Source organism: Lissotriton helveticus, chromosome 9 (genome assembly GCF_964261635.1).
Source record: "Lissotriton helveticus chromosome 9, aLisHel1.1, whole genome shotgun sequence".
NCBI classification, from domain to species: domain Eukaryota; kingdom Metazoa; phylum Chordata; class Amphibia; order Caudata; family Salamandridae; genus Lissotriton; species Lissotriton helveticus.
Window position 1 is genome coordinate 1,116,162,648 of NC_136070.1, and position 24,465 is coordinate 1,116,187,112.

Consider the following 24,465-nt stretch of genomic DNA (forward strand, 5'->3'; position numbering starts at 1 on the left):
TGAATGTATGACATTGTTCTACATTCTGTCCATCAACTGTGTTTTTTGCAATTTTCACCCTGAGTGGGCTGGGTATGCTCAGACGTGAGTCCCAGGCTCTCCACACCACTGGAGTCAAGCTATCCAGGCTGATGAAGGCTGGTAGCCAGAAACCGGTCCTTGGATGCTTGATTTCGGTCTGGGAAAGACATGGCTTGGTAGTTCGGACTGGACTGTTCCCATGAGGCACAGGGTCAGAGCTGATTTGCATATAGCCAGTGTCTAACCCAGGGTGGCGTGGAGTGCAAAAAAACGATGGATTTAGGCCCAGATCCTTGTACTGGGGTGAATGTATGACATTGTTCTACATTCTGTCCATCAACTGTGTTTTTTGCAATTTTCACCCCGAGTGGGCTGGGTATGCTCAGACGTGAGTACAGGCTCTCCACACCACTGGAGTCAAGCTATCCAGGCTGATGAAGGCTGATAGCCAGAAACCGGTCCTTGGATGCTTGATTCCGGTCTGGGAAAGACATGGCTTGGTAGTTCGGACTGGACTGTTCCCATGAGGCACAGGGTCAGAGCTGATTTGCATATAGCCAGTGTCTAACCCAGGGTGGCGTGGAGTGCAAAAAAACGATGGATTTAGGACCAGATCCTTGTACTGGGGTGAATGTATGACATTGTTCTACATTCTGTCCATCAACTGTGTTTTTTCCAATTTTCACCCCGAGTGGGCTGGGTATGCTCAGACGTGAGTCCCAGGCTCTCCACACCACTGGAGTCAAGCTATCCAGGCTGATGAAGGCTGATATCCAGAAACCGGTCCTTCGATGCTTGATTCCGGTCTGGGAAAGACATGGCTTGGTAGTTCGGACTGGACTGTTGCCATGAGGCACAGGGTCAGAGCTGATTTGCATATAGCCAGTGTCTAACCCAGGGTGGCGTGGAGTGCAAAAAAATGATGGATTTAGGCCCAGATCCTTGTACTGGGGTGAATGTATGACATTGTTCTACATTCTGTCCATCAACTGTGTTTTTTGCAATTTTCACCCGAGTGGGCTGGGTATGCTCAGACGTGAGTCCCAGGCTCTCCACACCACTGGAGTCAAGCTATCCATGCTGATGAAAGCTGATAGCCAGAAACCGGTCCTTGGATGCTTGATTCCGGTCTGGGAAAGACATGGCTTGGTAGTTCGGACTGGACTGTTCCCATGAGGCACAGGGTCAGAGCTGATTTGCATATAGCCAGTGTCTAACCCAGGGTGGCGTGGAGTGCAAAAAAACGATGGATTTAGGCCCAGATCCTTGTACTGGGGTGAATGTATGACATTGTTCTACATTCTGTCCATCAACTGTGTTTTTTGCAATTTTCACCCCGAGTGGGCTGGGTATGCTCAGACGTGAGTACAGGCTCTCCACACCACTGGAGTCAAGCTATCCAGGCTGATGAAGGCTGATAGCCAGAAACCGGTCCTTGGATGCTTGATTCCGGTCTGGGAAAGACATGGCTTGGTAGTTCGGACGGGACTGTTCCCATGAGGCACAGGGTCAGAGCTGATTTGCATATAGCCAGTGTCTAACCCAGGGTGGCGTGGAGTGCAAAAAAACGATGGATTTAGGACCAGATCCTTGTACTGGGGTGAATGTATGACATTGTTCTACATTCTGTCCATCAACTGTGTTTTTTCCAATTTTCACCCCGAGTGGGCTGGGTATGCTCAGACGTGAGTCCCAGGCTCTCCACACCACTGGAGTCAAGCTATCCAGGCTGATGAAGGCTGATATCCAGAAACCGGTCCTTCGATGCTTGATTCCGGTCTGGGAAAGACATGGCTTGGTAGTTCGGACTGGACTGTTGCCATGAGGCACAGGGTCAGAGCTGATTTGCATATAGCCAGTGTCTAACCCAGGGTGGCGTGGAGTGCAAAAAAACGATGGATTTAGGCCCAGATCCTTGTACTGGGGTGAATGTATGACATTGTTCTACATTCTGTCCATCAACTGTGTTTTTTGCAATTTTCACCCGAGTGGGCTGGGTATGCTCAGACGTGAGTCCCAGGCTCTCCACACCACTGGAGTCAAGCTATCCATGCTGATGAAAGCTGATAGCCAGAAACCGGTCCTTGGATGCTTGATTCCGGTCTGGGAAAGACATGGCTTGGTAGTTCGGACTGGACTGTTCCCATGAGGCACAGGGTCAGAGCTGATTTGCATATAGCCAGTGTCTAACCCAGGGTGGCGTGGAGTGCAAAAAAACGATGGATTTAGGCCCAGATCCTTGTACTGGGGTGAATGTATGACATTGTTCTACATTCTGTCCATCAACTGTGTTTTTTGCAATTTTCACCCCGAGTGGGCTGGGTATGCTCAGACGTGAGTCCCAGGCTCTCCACACCACTGGAGTCAAGCTATCCAGGCTGATGAAGGCTGATAGCCAGAAACCGGTCCTTGGATGCTTGATTCCGGTCTGGGAAAGACATGGCTTGGTAGTTCGGACTGGACTGTTCCCATGAGGCACAGGGTCAGAGCTGATTTGCATATAGCCAGTGTCTAACCCAGGGTGGCGTGGAGTGCAAAAAAACGATGGATTTAGGCCCAGATCGTTGTACTGGGGTGAATGTATGACATTGTTCTACATTCTGTCCATCAACTGTGTTTTTTGCAATTTTCACCCCGAGTGGGCTGGGTATGCTCAGACGTGAGTCCCAGGCTCTCCACACCACTGGAATCAAGCTATCCAGGCTGATGAAGGCTGATAGCCAGAAACCGGTCCTTGGATGCTTGATTCCGGTCTGGGAAAGACATGGCTTGGTAGTTCGGACTGGACTGTTCCCATGAGGCACAGGGTCAGAGCTGATTTGCATATAGCCAGTGTCTAACCCAGGGTGGCGTGGAGTGCAAAAAAACGATGGATTTAGGCCCAGATCCTTGTACTGGGGTGAATGTATGACATTGTTCTACATTCTGTCCATCAACTGTGTTTTTTGCAATTTTCACCCCGAGTGGGCTGGGTATGCTCAGACGTGAGTCCCAGGCTCTCCACACCACTGGAGTCAAGCTATCCAGGCTGATGAAGGCTGATAGCCAGAAACCGGTCCTTGGATGCTTGATTCTGGTCTGGGAAAGACATGGCTTGGTAGTTCGGACTGGACTGTTCCCATGAGGCACAGGGTCAGAGCTGATTTGCATATAGCCAGTGTCTAACCCAGGGTGGCGTGGAGTGCAAAAAAAACGATGGATTTAGGCCCAGATCCTTGTACTGGGGTGAATGTATGACATTGTTCTACATTCTGTCCATCAACAGTGGTTTTTGCAATTTTCACCCCGAGTGGGCTGGGTATGCTCAGACGTGAGTCCCAGGCTCTCCACACCACTGGAGTCAAGCTATCCAGGCTGATGAAGGCTGATAGCCAGAAACGGGTCCTTGGATGCTTGATTCCGGTCTGGGAAAGACATGGCTTGGTAGTTCGGACTGGACTGTTCCCATGAGGCACAGGGTCAGAGCTGATTTGCATATAGCCAGTGTCTAACCCAGGGTGGCGTGGAGTGCAAAACAACAATGGATTTAGGCCCAGATCCTTGTACTGGGGTGAATGTATGACATTGTTCTACATTCTGTCCATCAACTGTGTTTTTTGCAATTTTCACCCCGAGTGGGCTGGGTATGCTCAGACGGGAGTCCCAGGCTCTCCACACCACTGGAGTCAAGCTATCCAGGCTGATGAAGGCTGATAGCCAGAAACCGGTCCTTGGATGCTTGATTCCGGTCTGGGAAAGACATGGCTTGGTAGTTCGGACTGGACTGTTCCCATGAGGCACAGGGTCAGAGCTGATTTGCATATAGCCAGTGTCTAACCCAGGGTGGCGTGGAGTGCAAAAAAACTATGGATTTAGGCCCAGATCCTTGTACTGGGGTGAATGTATGACATTGTTCTACATTCTGTCCATCAACTGTGTTTTTTGCAATTTTCACCCCGAGTGGGCTGGGTATGCTCAGACGTGAGTCCCAGGCTCTCCACACCACTGGAGTCAAGCTATCCATGCTGATGAAGGCTGATAGCCAGAAACCGGTCCTTGGATGCTTGATTCCGGTCTGGGAAAGACATGGCTTGGTAGTTCGGACTGGACTGTTCCCATGAGGCACAGGGTCAGAGCTGATTTGCATATAGCCAGTGTCTAACCCAGGGTGGCGTGGAGTGCAAAAAAACGATGGATTTAGGCCCAGATCCTTGTACGGGGGTGAATGTATGACATTGTTCTACATTCTGTCCATCAACTGTGTTTTTTCCAATTTTCACCCCGAGTGGGCTGGGTATGCTCAGACGTGAGTCCCAGGCTCTCCACACCACTGGAGTCAAGCTATCCAGGCTGATGAAGGCTGATAGCCAGAAACCGGTCCTTGGATGCTTGATTCCGGTCTGGGAAAGACATGGCTTGGTAGTTCGGACTGGACTGTTGCCATGAGGCACAGGGTCAGAGCTGATTTGCATATAGCCAGTGTCTAACCCAGGGTGGCGTGGAGTGCAAAAAAACGATGGATTTAGTCCCAGATCCTTGTACTGGGGTGAATGTATGACATTGTTCTACATTCTGTCCATCAACTGTGTTTTTTGCAATTTTCACCCCGAGTGGGCTGGGTATGCTCAGACGTGAGTCCCAGGCTCTCCACACCACTGGAGTCAAGCTATCCATGCTGATGAAAGCTGATAGCCAGAAACCGGTCCTTGGATGCTTGATTCCGGTCTGGGAAAGACATGGCTTGGTAGTTCGGACTGGACTGTTCCCATGAGGCACAGGGTCAGAGCTGATTTGCATATAGCCAGTGTCTAACCCAGGGTGGCGTGGAGTGCAAAAAAATGATGGATTTAGGCCCAGATCCTTGTACTGGGGTGAATGTATGACATTGTTCTACATTCTGTCCATCAACTGTGTTTTTTGCAATTTTCACCCCGAGTGGGCTGGGTATGCTCAGACGTGAGTCCCAGGCTCTCCACACCACTGGAGTCAAGCTATCCAGGCTGATGAAGGCTGATAGCCAGAAACCGGTCCTTGGATGCTTGATTCCGGTCTGGGAAAGACATGGCTTGGTAGTTCGGACTGGACTGTTCCCATGAGGCACAGGGTCAGAGCTGATTTGCATATAGCCAGTGTCTAACCCAGGGTGGCGTGGAGTGCAAAAAAACGATGGATTTAGGCCCAGATCCTTGTACTGGGGTGAATGTATGACATTGTTCTACATTCTGTCCATCAACTGTGTTTTTTGCAATTTTCACCCCGAGTGGGCTGGGTATGCTCAGACGTGAGTCCCAGGCTCTCCACACCACTGGAGTCAAGCTATCCAGGCTGATGAAGGCTGATAGCCAGAAACCGGTCCTTGGATGCTTGATTCCGGTCTGGGAAAGACATGGCTTGGTAGTTCGGACTGGACTGTTCCCATGAGGCACAGGGTCAGAGCTGATTTGCATATAGCCAGTGTCTAACCCAGGGTGGCGTGGAGTGCAAAAAAACGATGGACTTAGGCCCAGATCCTTGTACTGGGGTGAATGTATGACATTGTTCTACATTCTGTCCATCAACTGTGTTTTTTGCAATTTTCACCCCGAGTGGGCTGGGTATGCTCAGACGTGAGTCCCAGGCTCTCCACACCACTGGAGTCAAGCTATCCAGGCTGATGAAGGCTGATAGCCAGAAACCGGTCCTTGGATGCTTGATTCCGGTCTGGGAAAGACATGGCTTGGTAGTTCGGACTGGACTGTTCCCATGAGGCACAGGGTCAGAGCTGATTTGCATATAGCCAGTGTCTAACCCAATGTGGCGTGGAGTGCAAAAAAACGATGGATTTAGGCCCAGATCCTTGTACTGGGGTGAATGTATGACATTGTTCTACATTCTGTCCATCAACTGTGGTTTTTGCAATTTTCACCCCGAGTGGGCTGGGTATGCTCAGACGTGAGTCCCAGGCTCTCCACCCCACTGGAGTCAAGCTATCCAGGCTGATGAAGGCTGATAGCCAGAAACGGGTCCTTGGATGCTTGATTCCGGTCTGGGAAAGACATGGCTTGGTAGTACGGACTGGACTGTTCCCATGAGGCACAGGGTCAGAGCTGATTTGCATATAGCCAGTGTCTAACCCAGGGTGGCGTGGAGTGCAAAACAACAATGGATTTAGGCCCAGATCCTTGTACTGGGGTGAATGTATGACATTGTTCTACATTCTGTCCATCAACTGTGTTTTTTGCAATTTTCACCCCGAGTGGGCTGGGTATGCTCAGACGTGAGTCCCAGGCTCTCCACACCACTGGAGTCAAGCTATCCAGGCTGATGAAGGCTGATAGCCAGATACCGGTCCTTGGATGCTTGATTCCGGTCTGGGAAAGACATGGCTTGGTATTTCGGACTGGACTGTTCCCATGAGGCACAGGGTCAGAGCTGATTTGCATATAGCCAGTGTCTAACCCAGGGTGGCGTGGAGTGCAAAAAAACGATGGATTTAGGCCCAGATCCTTGTACTGGGGTGAATGTAGGACATTGTTCTACATTCTGTCCATCAACTGTGGTTTTTGCAATTTTCACCCCGAGTGGGCTGGGTATGCTCAGACGTGAGTCCCAGGCTCTCCACACCACTGGAGTCAAGCTATCCAGGCTGATGAAGGCTGATAGCCAGAAACGGGTCCTTGGATGCTTGATTCCGGTCTGGGAAAGACATGGCTTGGTAGTTCGGACTGGACTGTTCCCATGAGGCACAGGGTCAGAGCTGATTTGCATATAGCCAGTGTCTAACCCAGGGTGGCGTGGAGTGCAAAAAAACGATGGATTTAGGCCCAGATCCTTGTACTGGGGTGAATGTATGACATTGTTCTACATTCTGTCCATCAACTGTGTTTTTTGCAATTTTCACCCCGAGTGGGCTGGGTATGCTCAGACGTGAGTCCCAGGCTCTCCACACCACTGGAGTCAAGCTATCCAGGCTGATGAAGGCTGATAGCCAGAAACCGGTCCTTGGATGCTTGATTCCGGTCTGGGAAAGACATGGCTTGGTAGTTCGGACTGGACTGTTCCCATGAGGCACAGGGTCAGAGCTGATTTGCATATAGCCAGTGTCTAACCCAGGGTGGCGTGGAGTGCAAAAAAACGATGGATTTAGGCCCAGATCCTTGTACTGGGGTGAATGTATGACATTGTTCTACATTCTGTCCATCAACTGTGTTTTTTCCAATTTTCACCCCGAGTGGGCTGGGTATGCTCAGACGTGAGTCCCAGGCTCTCCACACCACTGGAGTCAAGCTATCCAGGCTGATGAAGGCTGATAGCCAGAAACCGGTCCTTGGATGCTTGATTCCGGTCTGGGAAAGACATGGCTTGGTAGTTCGGACTGGACTGTTGCCATGAGGCACAGGGTCAGAGCTGATTTGCATATAGCCAGTGTCTAACCCAGGGTGGCGTGGAGTGCAAAAAAACGATGGATTTAGTCCCAGATCCTTGTACTGGGGTGAATGTATGACATTGTTCTACATTCTGTCCATCAACTGTGTTTTTTGCAATTTTCACCCCGAGTGGGCTGGGTATGCTCAGACGTGAGTCCCAGGCTCTCCACACCACTGGAGTCAAGCTATCCATGCTGATGAAAGCTGATAGCCAGAAACCGGTCCTTGGATGCTTGATTCCGGTCTGGGAAAGACATGGCTTGGTAGTTCGGACTGGACTGTTCCCATGAGGCACAGGGTCAGAGCTGATTTGCATATAGCCAGTGTCTAACCCAGGGTGGCGTGGAGTGCAAAAAAATGAAGGATTTAGGCCCAGATCCTTGTACTGGGGTGAATGTATGACATTGTTCTACATTCTGTCCATCAACTGTGTTTTTTGCAATTTTCACCCCGAGTGGGCTGGGTATGCTCAGACGTGAGTCCCAGGCTCTCCACACCACTGGAGTCAAGCTATCCAGGCTGATGAAGGCTGATAGCCAGAAACCGGTCCTTGGATGCTTGATTCCGGTCTGGGAAAGACATGGCTTGGTAGTTCGGACTGGACTGTTCCCATGAGGCACAGGGTCAGAGCTGATTTGCATATAGCCAGTGTCTAACCCAGGGTGGCGTGGAGTGCAAAAAAACGATGGATTTAGGCCCAGATCCTTGTACTGGGGTGAATGTATGACATTGTTCTACATTCTGTCCATCAACTGTGTTTTTTGCAATTTTCACGCCGAGTGGGCTGGGTATGCTCAGACGTGAGTCCCAGGCTCTCCACACCACTGGAGTCAAGCTATCCAGGCTGATGAAGGCTGATAGCCAGATACCGGTCCTTGGATGCTTGATTCCGGTCTGGGAAAGACATGGCTTGGTAGTTCGGACTGGACTGTTCCCATGAGGCACAGGGTCAGAGCTGATTTGCATATAGCCAGTGTCTAACCCAGGGTGGCGTGGAGTGCAAAAAAATGATGGATTTATGCCCAGATCCTTGTACTGGGGTGAATGTATGACATTGTTCAACATTCTGTCCATCAACTGTGTTTTTTGCAATTTTCACCCCGAGTGGGCTGGGTATGCTCAGACGTGAGTCCCAGGCTCTCCACACCACTGGAGTCAAGCTATCCATGCTGATGAAGGCTGATAGCCAGAAACCGGTCCTTGGATGCTTGATTCCGGTCTGGGAAAGACATGGCTTGGTATTTCGGACTGGACTGTTCCCATGAGGCACAGGGTCAGAGCTGATTTGCATATAGCCAGTGTCTAACCCAGGGTGGCGTGGAGTGCAAAAAAACGATGGATTTAGGCCCAGATCCTTGTACTGGGGTGAATGTATGACATTGTTCTACATTCTGTCCATCAACTGTGTTTTTTGCAATTTTCACCCCGAGTGGGCTGGGTATGCTCAGACGTGAGTCCCAGGCTCTCCACACCACTGGAGTCAAGCTATCCAGGCTGATGAAGGCTGATAGCCAGAAACCGGTCCTTGGATGCTTGATTCCGGTCTGGGAAAGACATGGCTTGGTAGTTCGGACTGGACTGTTCCCATGAGGCACAGGGTCAGAGCTGATTTGCATATAGCCAGTGTCTAACCCAGGGTGGCATGGAGTGCAAAAAAACGATGGATTTAGGCCCAGATCCTTGTACTGGGGTGAATGTATGACATTGTTCTACATTCTGTCCATCAACTGTGTTTTTTGCAATTTTCACCCCGAGTGGGCTGGGTATGCTCAGACGTGAGTCCCAGGCTCTCCACACCACTGGAGTCAAGCTATCCAGGCTGATGAAGGCTGATAGCCAGAAACCGGTCCTTGGATGCTTGATTCCGGTCAGGGAAAGACATGGCTTGGTAGTTCGGACTGGACTGTTCCCATGAGGCACAGGGTCAGAGCTGATTTGCATATAGCCAGTGTCTAACCCAGGGTGGCGTGGAGTGCAAAAAAACGATGGATTTAGGCCCAGATCCTTGTACTGGGGTGAATGTATGACATTGTTCTACATTCTGTCCATCAACTGTGTTTTTTCCAATTTTCACCCCGAGTGGGCTGGGTATGCTCAGACGTGAGTCCCAGGCTCTCCACACCACTGGAGTCAAGCTATCCAGGCTGATGAAGGCTGATAGCCAGAAACCGGTCCTTGGATGCTTGATTCCGGTCTGGGAAAGACATGGCTTGGTAGTTCGGACTGGACTGTTGCCATGAGGCACAGGGTCAGAGCTGATTTGCATATAGCCAGTGTCTAACCCAGGGTGGCGTGGAGTGCAAAAAAACGATGGATTTAGGCCCAGATCCTTGTACTGGGGTGAATGTATGACATTGTTCTACATTCTGTCCATCAACTGTGTTTTTTGCAATTTTCACCCCGAGTGGGCTGGGTATGCTCAGACGTGAGTCCCAGGCTCTCCACACCACTGGAGTCAAGCTATCCATGCTGATGAAGGCTGATAGCCAGAAACCGGTCCTTGGATGCTTGATTCCGGTCTGGGAAAGACATGGCTTGGTAGTTCGGACTGGACTGTTCCCATGAGGCACAGGGTCAGAGCTGATTTGCATATAGCCAGTGTCTAACCCAGGGTGGCGTGGAGTGCAAAAAAACGATGGATTTAGGCCCAGATCCTTGTACTGGGGTGAATGTATGACATTGTTCTACATTCTGTCCATCAACTGTGTTTTTTGCAATTTTCACCCCGAGTGGGCTGGGTATGCTCAGACGTGAGTCCCAGGCTCTCCACACCACTGGAGTCAAGCTATCCAGGCTGATGAAGGCTGATAGCCAGAAACCTGTCCTTGGATGCTTGATTCCGGTCTGGGAAAGACATGGCTTGGTAGTTCGGACTGGACTGTTCCCATGAGGCACAGGGTCAGAGCTGATTTGCATATAGCCAGTGTCTAACCCAGGGTGGCGTGGAGTGCAAAAAAACGATGGATTTAGGCCCAGATCCTTGTACTGGGGTGAATGTATGACATTGTTCTACATGCTGTCCATCAACTGTGTTTTTTGCAATTTTCACCCCGAGTGGGCTGGGTATACTCAGACGTGAGTCCCAGGATCTCCACACCACTGGAGTCAAGCTATCCAGGCTGATGAAGGCTGATAACCAGAAACCGGTCCTTGGATGCTTGATTCTGGTCTGGGAAAGACATGGCTTGGTAGTTCGGACTGGACTGCTCCCATGAGGCACAGGGTCAGAGCTGATTTGCATATAGCCAGTGTCTAACCCAGGGTGGCGTGGAGTGCAAAAAAACGATGGATTTAGGCCCAGATCCTTGTACTGGGGTGAATGTATGACATTGTTCTACATTCTGTCCATCAACTGTGGTTTTTGCAATTTTCACCCCGAGTGGGCTGGGTATGCTCAGACGTGAGTCCCAGGCTCTCCACACCACTGGAATCAAGCTATCCAGGCTGATGAAGGCTGATAGCCAGAAACCGGTCCTTGGATGCTTGATTCCGGTCTGGGAAAGACATGGCTTGGTAGTTCGGACTGGACTGTTCCCATGAGGCACAGGGTCAGAGCTGATTTGCATATAGCCAGTGTCTAACCCAGGGTGGCGTGGAGTGCAAAAAAACGATGGATTTAGGCCCAGATCCTTGTACTGGGGTGAATGTATGACATTGTTCTACATTCTGTCCATCAACTGTGTTTTTTGCAATTTTCACCCCGAGTGGGCTGGGTATGCTCAGACGTGAGTCCCAGGCTCTCCACACCACTGGAGTCAAGCTATCCAGGCTGATGAAGGCTGATAGCCAGAAACCGGTCCTTGGATGCTTGATTCTGGTCTGGGAAAGACGTGGCTTGGTAGTTCGGACTGGACTGTTCCCATGAGGCACAGGGTCAGAGCTGATTTGCATATAGCCAGTGTCTAACCCAGGGTGGCGTGGAGTGCAAAAAAACGATGGATTTAGGCCCAGATCCTTGTACTGGGGTGAATGTATGACATTGTTCTACATTCTGTCCATCAACAGTGGTTTTTGCAATTTTCACCCCGAGTGGGCTGGGTATGCTCAGACGTGAGTCCCAGGCTCTCCACACCACTGGAGTCAAGCTATCCAGGCTGATGAAGGCTGATAGCCAGAAACGGGTCCTTGGATGCTTGATTCCGGTCTGGGAAAGACATGGCTTGGTAGTTCGGACTGGACTGTTCCCATGAGGCACAGTGTCAGAGCTGATTTGCATATAGCCAGTGTCTAACCCAGGGTGGCGTGGAGTGCAAAACAACAATGGATTTAGGCCCAGATCCTTGTACTGGGGTGAATGTATGACATTGTTCTACATTCTGTCCATCAACTGTGTTTTTTGCAATTTTCACCCCGAGTGGGCTGGGTATGCTCAGACGGGAGTCCCAGGCTCTCCACACCACTGGAGTCAAGCTATCCAGGCTGATGAAGGCTGATAGCCAGAAACCGGTCCTTGGATGCTTGATTCCGGTCTGGGAAAGACATGGCTTGGTAGTTCGGACTGGACTGTTCCCATGAGGCACAGGGTCAGAGCTGATTTGCATATAGCCAGTGTCTAACCCAGGGTGGCGTGGAGTGCAAAAAAACTATGGATTTAGGCCCAGATCCTTGTACTGGGGTGAATGTATGACATTGTTCTACATTCTGTCCATCAACTGTGTTTTTTGCAATTTTCACCCCGAGTGGGCTGGGTATGCTCAGACGTGAGTCCCAGGCTCTCCACACCACTGGAGTCAAGCTATCCATGCTGATGAAGGCTGATAGCCAGAAACCGGTCCTTGGATGCTTGATTCCGGTCTGGGAAAGACATGGCTTGGTAGTTCGGACTGGACTGTTCCCATGAGGCACAGGGTCAGAGCTGATTTGCATATAGCCAGTGTCTAACCCAGGGTGGCGTGGAGTGCAAAAAAACGATGGATTTAGGCCCAGATCCTTGTACGGGGGTGAATGTATGACATTGTTCTACATTCTGTCCATCAACTGTGTTTTTTCCAATTTTCACCCCGAGTGGGCTGGGTATGCTCAGACGTGAGTCCCAGGCTCTCCACACCACTGGAGTCAAGCTATCCAGGCTGATGAAGGCTGATAGCCAGAAACCGGTCCTTGGATGCTTGATTCCGGTCTGGGAAAGACATGGCTTGGTAGTTCGGACTGGACTGTTGCCATGAGGCACAGGGTCAGAGCTGATTTGCATATAGCCAGTGTCTAACCCAGGGTGGCGTGGAGTGCAAAAAAACGATGGATTTAGTCCCAGATCCTTGTACTGGGGTGAATGTATGACATTGTTCTACATTCTGTCCATCAACTGTGTTTTTTGCAATTTTCACCCCGAGTGGGCTGGGTATGCTCAGACGTGAGTCCCAGGCTCTCCACACCACTGGAGTCAAGCTATCCATGCTGATGAAAGCTGATAGCCAGAAACCGGTCCTTGGATGCTTGATTCCGGTCTGGGAAAGACATGGCTTGGTAGTTCGGACTGGACTGTTCCCATGAGGCACAGGGTCAGAGCTGATTTGCATATAGCCAGTGTCTAACCCAGGGTGGCGTGGAGTGCAAAAAAATGATGGATTTAGGCCCAGATCCTTGTACTGGGGTGAATGTATGACATTGTTCTACATTCTGTCCATCAACTGTGTTTTTTGCAATTTTCACCCCGAGTGGGCTGGGTATGCTCAGACGTGAGTCCCAGGCTCTCCACACCACTGGAGTCAAGCTATCCAGGCTGATGAAGGCTGATAGCCAGAAACCGGTCCTTGGATGCTTGATTCCGGTCTGGGAAAGACATGGCTTGGTAGTTCGGACTGGACTGTTCCCATGAGGCACAGGGTCAGAGCTGATTTGCATATAGCCAGTGTCTAACCCAGGGTGGCGTGGAGTGCAAAAAAACGATGGATTTAGGCCCAGATCCTTGTACTGGGGTGAATGTATGACATTGTTCTACATTCTGTCCATCAACTGTGTTTTTTGCAATTTTCACCCCGAGTGGGCTGGGTATGCTCAGACGTGAGTCCCAGGCTCTCCACACCACTGGAGTCAAGCTATCCAGGCTGATGAAGGCTGATAGCCAGAAACCGGTCCTTGGATGCTTGATTCCGGTCTGGGAAAGACATGGCTTGGTAGTTCGGACTGGACTGTTCCCATGAGGCACAGGGTCAGAGCTGATTTGCATATAGCCAGTGTCTAACCCAGGGTGGCGTGGAGTGCAAAAAAACGATGGACTTAGGCCCAGATCCTTGTACTGGGGTGAATGTATGACATTGTTCTACATTCTGTCCATCAACTGTGTTTTTTGCAATTTTCACCCCGAGTGGGCTGGGTATGCTCAGACGTGAGTCCCAGGCTCTCCACACCACTGGAGTCAAGCTATCCAGGCTGATGAAGGCTGATAGCCAGAAACCGGTCCTTGGATGCTTGATTCCGGTCTGGGAAAGACATGGCTTGGTAGTTCGGACTGGACTGTTCCCATGAGGCACAGGGTCAGAGCTGATTTGCATATAGCCAGTGTCTAACCCAGGGTGGCGTGGAGTGCAAAAAAACGATGGATTTAGGCCCAGATCCTTGTACTGGGGTGAATGTATGACATTGTTCTACATTCTGTCCATCAACTGTGGTTTTTGCAATTTTCACCCCGAGTGGGCTGGGTATGCTCAGACGTGAGTCCCAGGCTCTCCACCCCACTGGAGTCAAGCTATCCAGGCTGATGAAGGCTGATAGCCAGAAACGGGTCCTTGGATGCTTGATTCCGGTCTGGGAAAGACATGGCTTGGTAGTACGGACTGGACTGTTCCCATGAGGCACAGGGTCAGAGCTGATTTGCATATAGCCAGTGTCTAACCCAGGGTGGCGTGGAGTGCAAAACAACAATGGATTTAGGCCCAGATCCTTGTACTGGGGTGAATGTATGACATTGTTCTACATTCTGTCCATCAACTGTGTTTTTTGCAATTTTCACCCCGAGTGGGCTGGGTATGCTCAGACGTGAGTCCCAGGCTCTCCACACCACTGGAGTCAAGCTATCCAGGCTGATGAAGGCTGATAGCCAGATACCGGTCCTTGGATGCTTGATTCCGGTCTGGGAAAGACATGGATTGGTAGTTCGGACTGGACTGTTCCCATGAGGCACAGGGTCAGAGCTGATTTGCATATAGCCAGTGTCTAACCCAGGGTGGCGTGGAGTGCAAAAAAACGATGGATTTATGCCCAGATCCTTGTACTGGGGTGAATGTATGACATTGTTCTACATTCTGTCCATCAACTGTGTTTTTTGCAATTTTCACCCCGAGTGGGCTGGGTATGCTCAGATGTGAGTCCCAGGCTCTCCACACCACTGGAGTCAAGCTATCCATGCTGATGAAGGCTGATAGCCAGAAACCGGTCCTTGGATGCTTGATTCCGGTCTGGGAAAGACATGGCTTGGTAGTTCGGACTGGACTGTTCCCATGAGGCACAGGGTCAGAGCTGATTTGCATATAGCCAGTGTCTAGCCCAGGGTGGCGTGGAGTGCAAAAAAACGATGGATTTAGGCCCAGATCCTTGTACTGGGGTGAATGTATGACATTGTTCTACATTCTGTCCATCAACTGTGTTTTTTGCAATTTTCACCCCGAGTGGGCTGGGTATGCTCAGACGTGAGTCCCAGGCTCTCCACACCACTGGAGTCAAGCTATCCAGGCTGATGAAGGCTGATAGCCAGAAACCTGTCCTTGGATGCTTGATTCCGGTGTGGGAAAGACATGGCTTGGTAGTTCGGACTGGACTGTTCCCATGAGGCACAGGGTCAGAGCTGATTTGCATATAGCCAGTGTCTAACCCAGGGTGGCGTGGAGTGCAAAAAAACGATGGATTTAGGCCCAGATCCTTGTACTGGGGTGAATGTATGACATTGTTCTACATGCTGTCCATCAACTGTGTTTTTTGCAATTTTCACCCCGAGTGGGCTGGGTATACTCAGACGTGAGTCCCAGGATCTCCACACCACTGGAGTCAAGCTATCCAGGCTGATGAAGGCTGATAACCAGAAACCGGTCCTTGGATGCTTGATTCTGGTCTGGGAAAGACATGGCTTGGTAGTTCGGACTGGACTGCTCCCATGAGGCACAGGGTCAGAGCTGATTTGCATATAGCCAGTGTCTAACCCAGGGTGGCGTGGAGTGCAAAAAAACGATGGATTTAGGCCCAGATCCTTGTACTGGGGTGAATGTATGACATTGTTCTACATTCTGTCCATCAACTGTGGTTTTTGCAATTTTCACCCCGAGTGGGCTGGGTATGCTCAGACGTGAGTCCCAGGCTCTCCACACCACTGGAGTCAAGCTATCCAGGCTGATGAAGGCTGATAGCCAGAAACGGGTCCTTGGATGCTTGATTCCGGTCTGGGAAAGACATGGCTTGGTAGTTCGGACTGGACTGTTCCCATGAGGCACAGGGTCAGAGCTGATTTGCATATAGCCAGTGTCTAACCCAGGGTGGCGTGGAGTGCAAAAAAACGATGGATTTATGCCCAGATCCTTGTACTGGGGTGAATGTATGACATTGTTCAACATTCTGTCCATCAACTGTGTTTTTTGCAATTTTCACCCCGAGTGGGCTGGGTATGCTCAGACGTGAGTCCCAGGCTCTCCACACCACTGGAGTCAAGCTATCCATGCTGATGAAGGCTGATAGCCAGAAACCGGTCCTTGGATGCTTGATTCCGGTCTGGGAAAGACATGGCTTGGTATTTCGGACTGGACTGTTCCCATGAGGCACAGGGTCAGAGCTGATTTGCATATAGCCAGTGTCTAACCCAGGGTGGCGTGGAGTGCAAAAAAACGATGGATTTAGGCCCAGATCCTTGTACTGGGGTGAATGTATGACATTGTTCTACATTCTGTCCATCAACTGTGTTTTTTGCAATTTTCACCCCGAGTGGGCTGGGTATGCTCAGACGTGAGTCCCAGGCTCTCCACACCACTGGAGTCAAGCTATCCAGGCTGATGAAGGCTGATAGCCAGAAACCGGTCCTTGGATGCTTGATTCCGGTCTGGGAAAGACATGGCTTGGTAGTTCGGACTGGACTGTTCCCATGAGGCACAGGGTCAGAGCTGATTTGCATATAGCCAGTGTCTAACCCAGGGTGGCGTGGAGTGCAAAAAAACGATGGATTTAGGCCCAGATCCTTGTACTGGGGTGAATGTATGACATTGTTCTACATTCTGTCCATCAACTGTGTTTTTTGCAATTTTCACCCCGAGTGGGCTGGGTATGCTCAGACGTGAGTCCCAGGCTCTCCACACCACTGGAGTCAAGCTATCCAGGCTGATGAAGGCTGATAGCCAGAAACCGGTCCTTGGATGCTTGATTCCGGTCTGGGAAAGACATGGCTTGGTAGTTCGGACTGGACTGTTCCCATGAGGCACAGGGTCAGAGCTGATTTGCATATAGCCAGTGTCTAACCCAGGGTGGCGTGGAGTGCAAAAAAACGATGGATTTAGGCCCAGATCCTTGTACTGGGGTGAATGTATGACATTGTTCTACATTCTGTCCATCAACTGTGTTTTTTCCAATTTTCACCCCGAGTGGGCTGGGTATGCTCAGACGTGAGTCCCAGGCTCTCCACACCACTGGAGTCAAGCTATCCAGGCTGATGAAGGCTGATAGCCAGAAACCGGTCCTTGGATGCTTGATTCCGGTCTGGGAAAGACATGGCTTGGTAGTTCGGACTGGACTGTTGCCATGAGGCACAGGGTCAGAGCTGATTTGCATATAGCCAGTGTCTAACCCAGGGTGGCGTGGAGTGCAAAAAAACGATGGATTTAGTCCCAGATCCTTGTACTGGGGTGAATGTATGACATTGTTCTACATTCTGTCCATCAACTGTGTTTTTTGCAATTTTCACCCCGAGTGGGCTGGGTATGCTCAGACGTGAGTCCCAGGCTCTCCACACCACTGGAGTCAAGCTATCCATGCTGATGAAAGCTGATAGCCAGAAACCGGTCCTTGGATGCTTGATTCCGGTCTGGGAAAGACATGGCTTGGTAGTTCGGACTGGACTGTTCCCATGAGGCACAGGGTCAGAGCTGATTTGCATATAGCCAGTGTCTAACCCAGGGTGGCGTGGAGTGCAAAAAAATGATGGATTTAGGCCCAGATCCTTGTACTGGGGTGAATGTATGACATTGTTCTACATTCTGTCCATCAACTGTGTTTTTTGCAATTTTCACCCCGAGTGGGCTGGGTATGCTCAGACGTGAGTCCCAGGCTCTCCACACCACTGGAGTCAAGCTATCCAGGCTGATGAAGGCTGATAGCCAGAAACCGGTCCTTGGATGCTTGATTCCGGTCTGGGAAAGACATGGCTTGGTAGTTCGGACTGGACTGTTCCCATGAGGCACAGGGTCAGAGCTGATTTGCATATAGCCAGTGTCTAACCCAGGGTGGCGTGGAGTGCAAAAAAACGATGGATTTAGGCCCAGATCCTTGTACTGGGGTGAATGTATGACATTGTTCTACATTCTGTCCATCAACTGTGTTTTTTGCAATTTTCACGCCGAGTGGGCTGGGTATGCTCAGACGTGAGTCCCAGGCTCTCCACACCACTGGAGTCAAGCTATCCAGGCTGATGAAGGCTGATAGCCAGATACCGGTCCTTGGATGCTTGATTCCGGTCTGGGAAAGACATGGCTTGGTAGTTCGGACTGGACTGTTCCCATGAGGCACAGGGTCAGAGCTGATTTGCATATAGCCAGTGTCTAACCCAGGGTGGCGTGGAGTGCAAAAAAACGATGGATTTATGCCCAGATCCTTGTACTGGGGTGAATGTATGACATTGTTCAACATTCTGTCCATCAACTGTGTTTTTTGCAATTTTCACCCCGAGTGGGCTGGGTATGCTCAGACGTGAGTCCCAGGCTCTCCACACCACTGGAGTCAAGCTATCCATGCTGATGAAGGCTGATAGCCAGAAACCGGTCCTTGGATGCTTGATTCCGGTCTGGGAAAGACATGGCTTGGTATTTCGGACTGGACTGTTCCCATGAGGCACAGGGTCAGAGCTGATTTGCATATAGCCAGTGTCTAACCCAGGGTGGCGTGGAGTGCAAAAAAACGATGGATTTAGGCCCAGATCCTTGTACTGGGGTGAATGTATGACATTGTTCTACATTCTGTCCATCAACTGTGTTTTTTGCAATTTTCACCCCGAGTGGGCTGGGTATGCTCAGACGTGAGTCCCAGGCTCTCCACACCACTGGAGTCAAGCTATCCAGGCTGATGAAGGCTGATAGCCAGAAACCGGTCCTTGGATGCTTGATTCCGGTCTGGGAAAGACATGGCTTGGTAGTTCGGACTGGACTGTTCCCATGAGGCACAGGGTCAGAGCTGATTTGCATATAGCCAGTGTCTAACCCAGGGTGGCGTGGAGTGCAAAAAAACGATGGATTTAGGCCCAGATCCTTGTACTGGGGTGAATGTATGACATTGTTCTACATTCTGTCCATCAACTGTGTTTTTTGCAATTTTCACCCCGAGTGGGCTGGGTATGCTCAGACGTGAGTCCCAGGCTCTCCACACCACTGGAGTCAAGCTATCCAGGCTGATGAAGGCTGATAGCCAGAAACCGGTCCTTGGATGCTTGATTCCGGTCAGGGAAAGACATGGCTTGGTAGTTCGGACTGGACTGTTCCCATGAGGCACAGGGTCAGAGCTGATTTGCATATAGCCAGTGTCTAACCCAGGGTGGCGTGGAGTGCAAAAAAACGATGGATTTAGGCCCAGATCCTTGTACTGGGGTGAATGTATGACATTGTTCTACATTCTGTCCATCAACTGTGTTTTTTCCAATTTTCACCCCGAGTGGGCTGGGTATGCTCAGACGTGAGTCCCAGGCTCTCCACACCACTGGAGTCAAGCTATCCAGGCTGATGAAGGCTGATAGCCAGAAACCGGTCCTTGGATGCTTGATTCCGGTCTGGGAAAGACATGGCTTGGTAGTTCGGACTGGACTGTTGCCATGAGGCACAGGGTCAGAGCTGATTTGCATATAGCCAGTGTCTAACCCAGGGTGGCGTGGAGTGCAAAAAAACGATGGATTTAGGCCCAGATCCTTGTACTGGGGTGAATGTATGACATTGTTCTACATTCTGTCCATCAACTGTGTTTTTTGCAATTTTCACCCCGAGTGGGCTGGGTATGCTCAGACGTGAGTCCCAGGCTCTCCACACCACTGGAGTCAAGCTATCCATGCTGATGAAGGCTGATAGCCAGAAACCGGTCCTTGGATGCTTGATTCCGGTCTGGGAAAGACATGGCTTGGTAGTTCGGACTGGACTGTTCCCATGAGGCACAGGGTCAGAGCTGATTTGCATATAGCCAGTGTCTAACCCAGGGTGGCGTGGAGTGCAAAAAAACGATGGATTTAGGCCCAGATCCTTGTACTGGGGTGAATGTATGACATTGTTCTACATTCTGTCCATCAACTGTGTTTTTTGCAATTTTCACCCCGAGTGGGCTGGGTATGCTCAGACGTGAGTCCCAGGCTCTCCACACCACTGGAGTCAAGCTATCCAGGCTGATGAAGGCTGATAGCCAGAAACCTGTCCTTGGATGCTTGATTCCGGTCTGGGAAAGACATGGCTTGGTAGTTCGGACTGGACTGTTCCCATGAGGCACAGGGTCAGAGCTGATTTGCATATAGCCAGTGTCTAACCCAGGGTGGCGTGGAGTGCAAAAAAACGATGGATTTAGGCCCAGATCCTTGTACTGGGGTGAATGTATGACATTGTTCTACATGCTGTCCATCAACTGTGTTTTTTGCAATTTTCACCCCGAGTGGGCTGGGTATACTCAGACGTGAGTCCCAGGATCTCCACACCACTGGAGTCAAGCTATCCAGGCTGATGAAGGCTGATAACCAGAAACCGGTCCTTGGATGCTTGATTCTGGTCTGGGAAAGACATGGCTTGGTAGTTCGGACTGGACTGCTCCCATGAGGCACAGGGTCAGAGCTGATTTGCATATAGCCAGTGTCTAACCCAGGGTGGCGTGGAGTGCAAAAAAACGATGGATTTAGGCCCAGATCCTTGTACTGGGGTGAATGTATGACATTGTTCTACATTCTGTCCATCAACTGTGGTTTTTGCAATTTTCACCCCGAGTGGGCTGGGTATGCTCAGACGTGAGTCCCAGGCTCTCCACACCACTGGAGTCAAGCTATCCAGGCTGATGAAGGCTGATAGCCAGAAACGGGTCCTTGGATGCTTGATTCCGGTCTGGGAAAGACATGGCTTGGTAGTTCGGACTGGACTGTTCCCATGAGGCACAGGGTCAGAGCTGATTTGCATATAGCCAGTGTCTAACCCAGGGTGGCGTGGAGTGCAAAACAACAATGGATTTAGGCCCAGATCCTTGTACTGGGGTGAATGTATGACATTGTTCTACATTCTGTCCATCAACTGTGTTTTTTGCAATTTTCACCCCGAGTGGGCTGGGTATGCTCAGACGTGAGTCCCAGGCTCTCCACACCACTGGAGTCAAGCTATCCAGGCTGATGAAGGCTGATAGCCAGATACCGGTCCTTGGATGCTTGATTCCGGTCTGGGAAAGACATGGCTTGGTAGTTCGGACTGGACTGTTCCCATGAGGCACAGGGTCAGAGCTGATTTGCATATAGCCAGTGTCTAACCCAGGGTGGCGTGGAGTGCAAAAAAACGATGGATTTATGCCCAGATCCTTGTACTGGGGTGAATGTATGACATTGTTCAACATTCTGTCCATCAACTGTGTTTTTTGCAATTTTCACCCCGAGTGGGCTGGGTATGCTCAGACGTGAGTCCCAGGCTCTCCACACCACTGGAGTCAAGCTATCCATGCTGATGAAGGCTGATAGCCAGAAACCGGTCCTTGGATGCTTGATTCCGGTCTGGGAAAGACATGGCTTGGTATTTCGGACTGGACTGTTCCCATGAGGCACAGGGTCAGAGCTGATTTGCATATAGCCAGTGTCTAACCCAGGGTGGCGTGGAGTGCAAAAAAACGATGGATTTAGGCCCAGATCCTTGTACTGGGGTGAATGTATGACATTGTTCTACATTCTGTCCATCAACTGTGTTTTTTGCAATTTTCACCCCGAGTGGGCTGGGTATGCTCAGACGTGAGTCCCAGGCTCTCCACACCACTGGAGTCAAGCTATCCAGGCTGATGAAGGCTGATAGCCAGAAACCGGTCCTTGGATGCTTGATTCCGGTCTGGGAAAGACATGGCTTGGTAGTTCGGACTGGACTGTTCCCATGAGGCACAGGGTCAGAGCTGATTTGCATATAGCCAGTGTCTAACCCAGGGTGGCGTGGAGTGCAAAAAAACGATGGATTTAGGCCCAGATCCTTGTACTGGGGTGAATGTATGACATTGTTCTACATTCTGTCCATCAACTGTGTTTTTTGCAATTTTCACCCCGAGTGGGCTGGGTATGCTCAGACGTGAGTCCCAGGCTCTCCACACCACTGGAGTCAAGCTATCCAGGCTGATGAAGGCTGATAGCCAGAAACCGGTCCTTGGATGCTTGATTCCGGTCTGGGAAAGACATGGCTTGGTAGTTCGGACTGGACTGTTCCCATGAGGCACAGGGTCAGAGCTGATTTGCATATAGCCAGTGTCTAACCCAGGGTGGCGTGGAGTGCAAAAAAACGATGGATTTAGGCCCAGATCCTTGTACTGGGGTGAATGTATGACATTGTTCTACATTCTGTCCATCAACTGTGTTTTTTGCAATTTTCACCCCGAGTGGGCTGGGTATGCTCAGACGTGAGTCCCAGGCTCTCCACACCACTGGAGTCAAGCTATCCAGGCTGATGAAGGCTGATAGCCAGAAACCGGTCCTTGGATGCTTGATTCCGGTCTGGGAAAGACATGGCTTGGTAGTTCGGACTGGACTGTTCCCATGAGGCACAGGGTCAGAGCTGATTTGCATATAGCCAGTGTCTAACCCAGGGTGGCGTGGAGTGCAAAAAAACGATGGATTTAGGCCCAGATCCTTGTACTGGGGTGAATGTATGACATTGTTCTACATTCTGTCCATCAACTGTGTTTTTTGCAATTTTCACCCCGAGTGGGCTGGGTATGCTCAGACGTGAGTCCCAGGCTCTCCACACCACTGGAGTCAAGCTATCCAGGCTGATGAAGGCTGATAGCCAGAAACCGGTCCTTGGATGCTTGATTCCGGTCAGGGAAAGACATGGCTTGGTAGTTCGGACTGGACTGTTCCCATGAGGCACAGGGTCAGAGCTGATTTGCATATAGCCAGTGTCTAACCCAGGGTGGCGTGGAGTGCAAAAAAACGATGGATTTAGGCCCAGATCCTTGTACTGGGGTGAATGTATGACATTGTTCTACATGCTGTCCATCAACTGTGTTTTTTGCAATTTTCACCCCGAGTGGGCTGGGTATACTCAGACGTGAGTCCCAGGATCTCCACACCACTGGAGTCAAGCTATCCAGGCTGATGAAGGCTGATAACCAGAAACCGGTCCTTGGATGCTTGATTCTGGTCTGGGAAAGACATGGCTTGGTAGTTCGGACTGGACTGCTCCCATGAGGCACAGGGTCAGAGCTGATTTGCATATAGCCAGTGTCTAACCCAGGGTGGCGTGGAGTGCAAAAAAACGATGGATTTAGGCCCAGATCCTTGTACTGGGGTGAATGTATGACATTGTTCTACATTCTGTCCATCAACTGTGGTTTTTGCAATTTTCACCCCGAGTGGGCTGGGTATGCTCAGACGTGAGTCCCAGGCTCTCCACACCACTGGAGTCAAGCTATCCAGGCTGATGAAGGCTGATAGCCAGAAACGGGTCCTTGGATGCTTGATTCCGGTCTGGGAAAGACATGGCTTGGTAGTTCGGACTGGACTGTTCCCATGAGGCACAGGGTCAGAGCTGATTTGCATATAGCCAGTGTCTAACCCAGGGTGGCGTGGAGTGCAAAACAACAATGGATTTAGGCCCAGATCCTTGTACTGGGGTGAATGTATGACATTGTTCTACATTCTGTCCATCAACTGTGTTTTTTGCAATTTTCACCCCGAGTGGGCTGGGTATGCTCAGACGTGAGTCCCAGGCTCTCCACACCACTGGAGTCAAGCTATCCAGGCTGATGAAGGCTGATAGCCAGATACCGGTCCTTGGATGCTTGATTCCGGTCTGGGAAAGACATGGCTTGGTAGTTCGGACTGGACTGTTCCCATGAGGCACAGGGTCAGAGCTGATTTGCATATAGCCAGTGTCTAACCCAGGGTGGCGTGGAGTGCAAAAAAACGATGGATTTATGCCCAGATCCTTGTACTGGGGTGAATGTATGACATTGTTCAACATTCTGTCCATCAACTGTGTTTTTTGCAATTTTCACCCCGAGTGGGCTGGGTATGCTCAGACGTGAGTCCCAGGCTCTCCACACCACTGGAGTCAAGCTATCCATGCTGATGAAGGCTGATAGCCAGAAACCGGTCCTTGGATGCTTGATTCCGGTCTGGGAAAGACATGGCTTGGTATTTCGGACTGGACTGTTCCCATGAGGCACAGGGTCAGAGCTGATTTGCATATAGCCAGTGTCTAACCCAGGGTGGCGTGGAGTGCAAAAAAACGATGGATTTAGGCCCAGATCCTTGTACTGGGGTGAATGTATGACATTGTTCTACATTCTGTCCATCAACTGTGTTTTTTGCAATTTTCACCCCGAGTGGGCTGGGTATGCTCAGACGTGAGTCCCAGGCTCTCCACACCACTGGAGTCAAGCTATCCAGGCTGATGAAGGCTGATAGCCAGAAACCGGTCCTTGGATGCTTGATTCCGGTCTGGGAAAGACATGGCTTGGTAGTTCGGACTGGACTGTTCCCATGAGGCACAGGGTCAGAGCTGATTTGCATATAGCCAGTGTCTAACCCAGGGTGGCGTGGAGTGCAAAAAAACGATGGATTTAGGCCCAGATCCTTGTACTGGGGTGAATGTATGACATTGTTCTACATTCTGTCCATCAACTGTGTTTTTTGCAATTTTCACCCCGAGTGGGCTGGGTATGCTCAGACGTGAGTCCC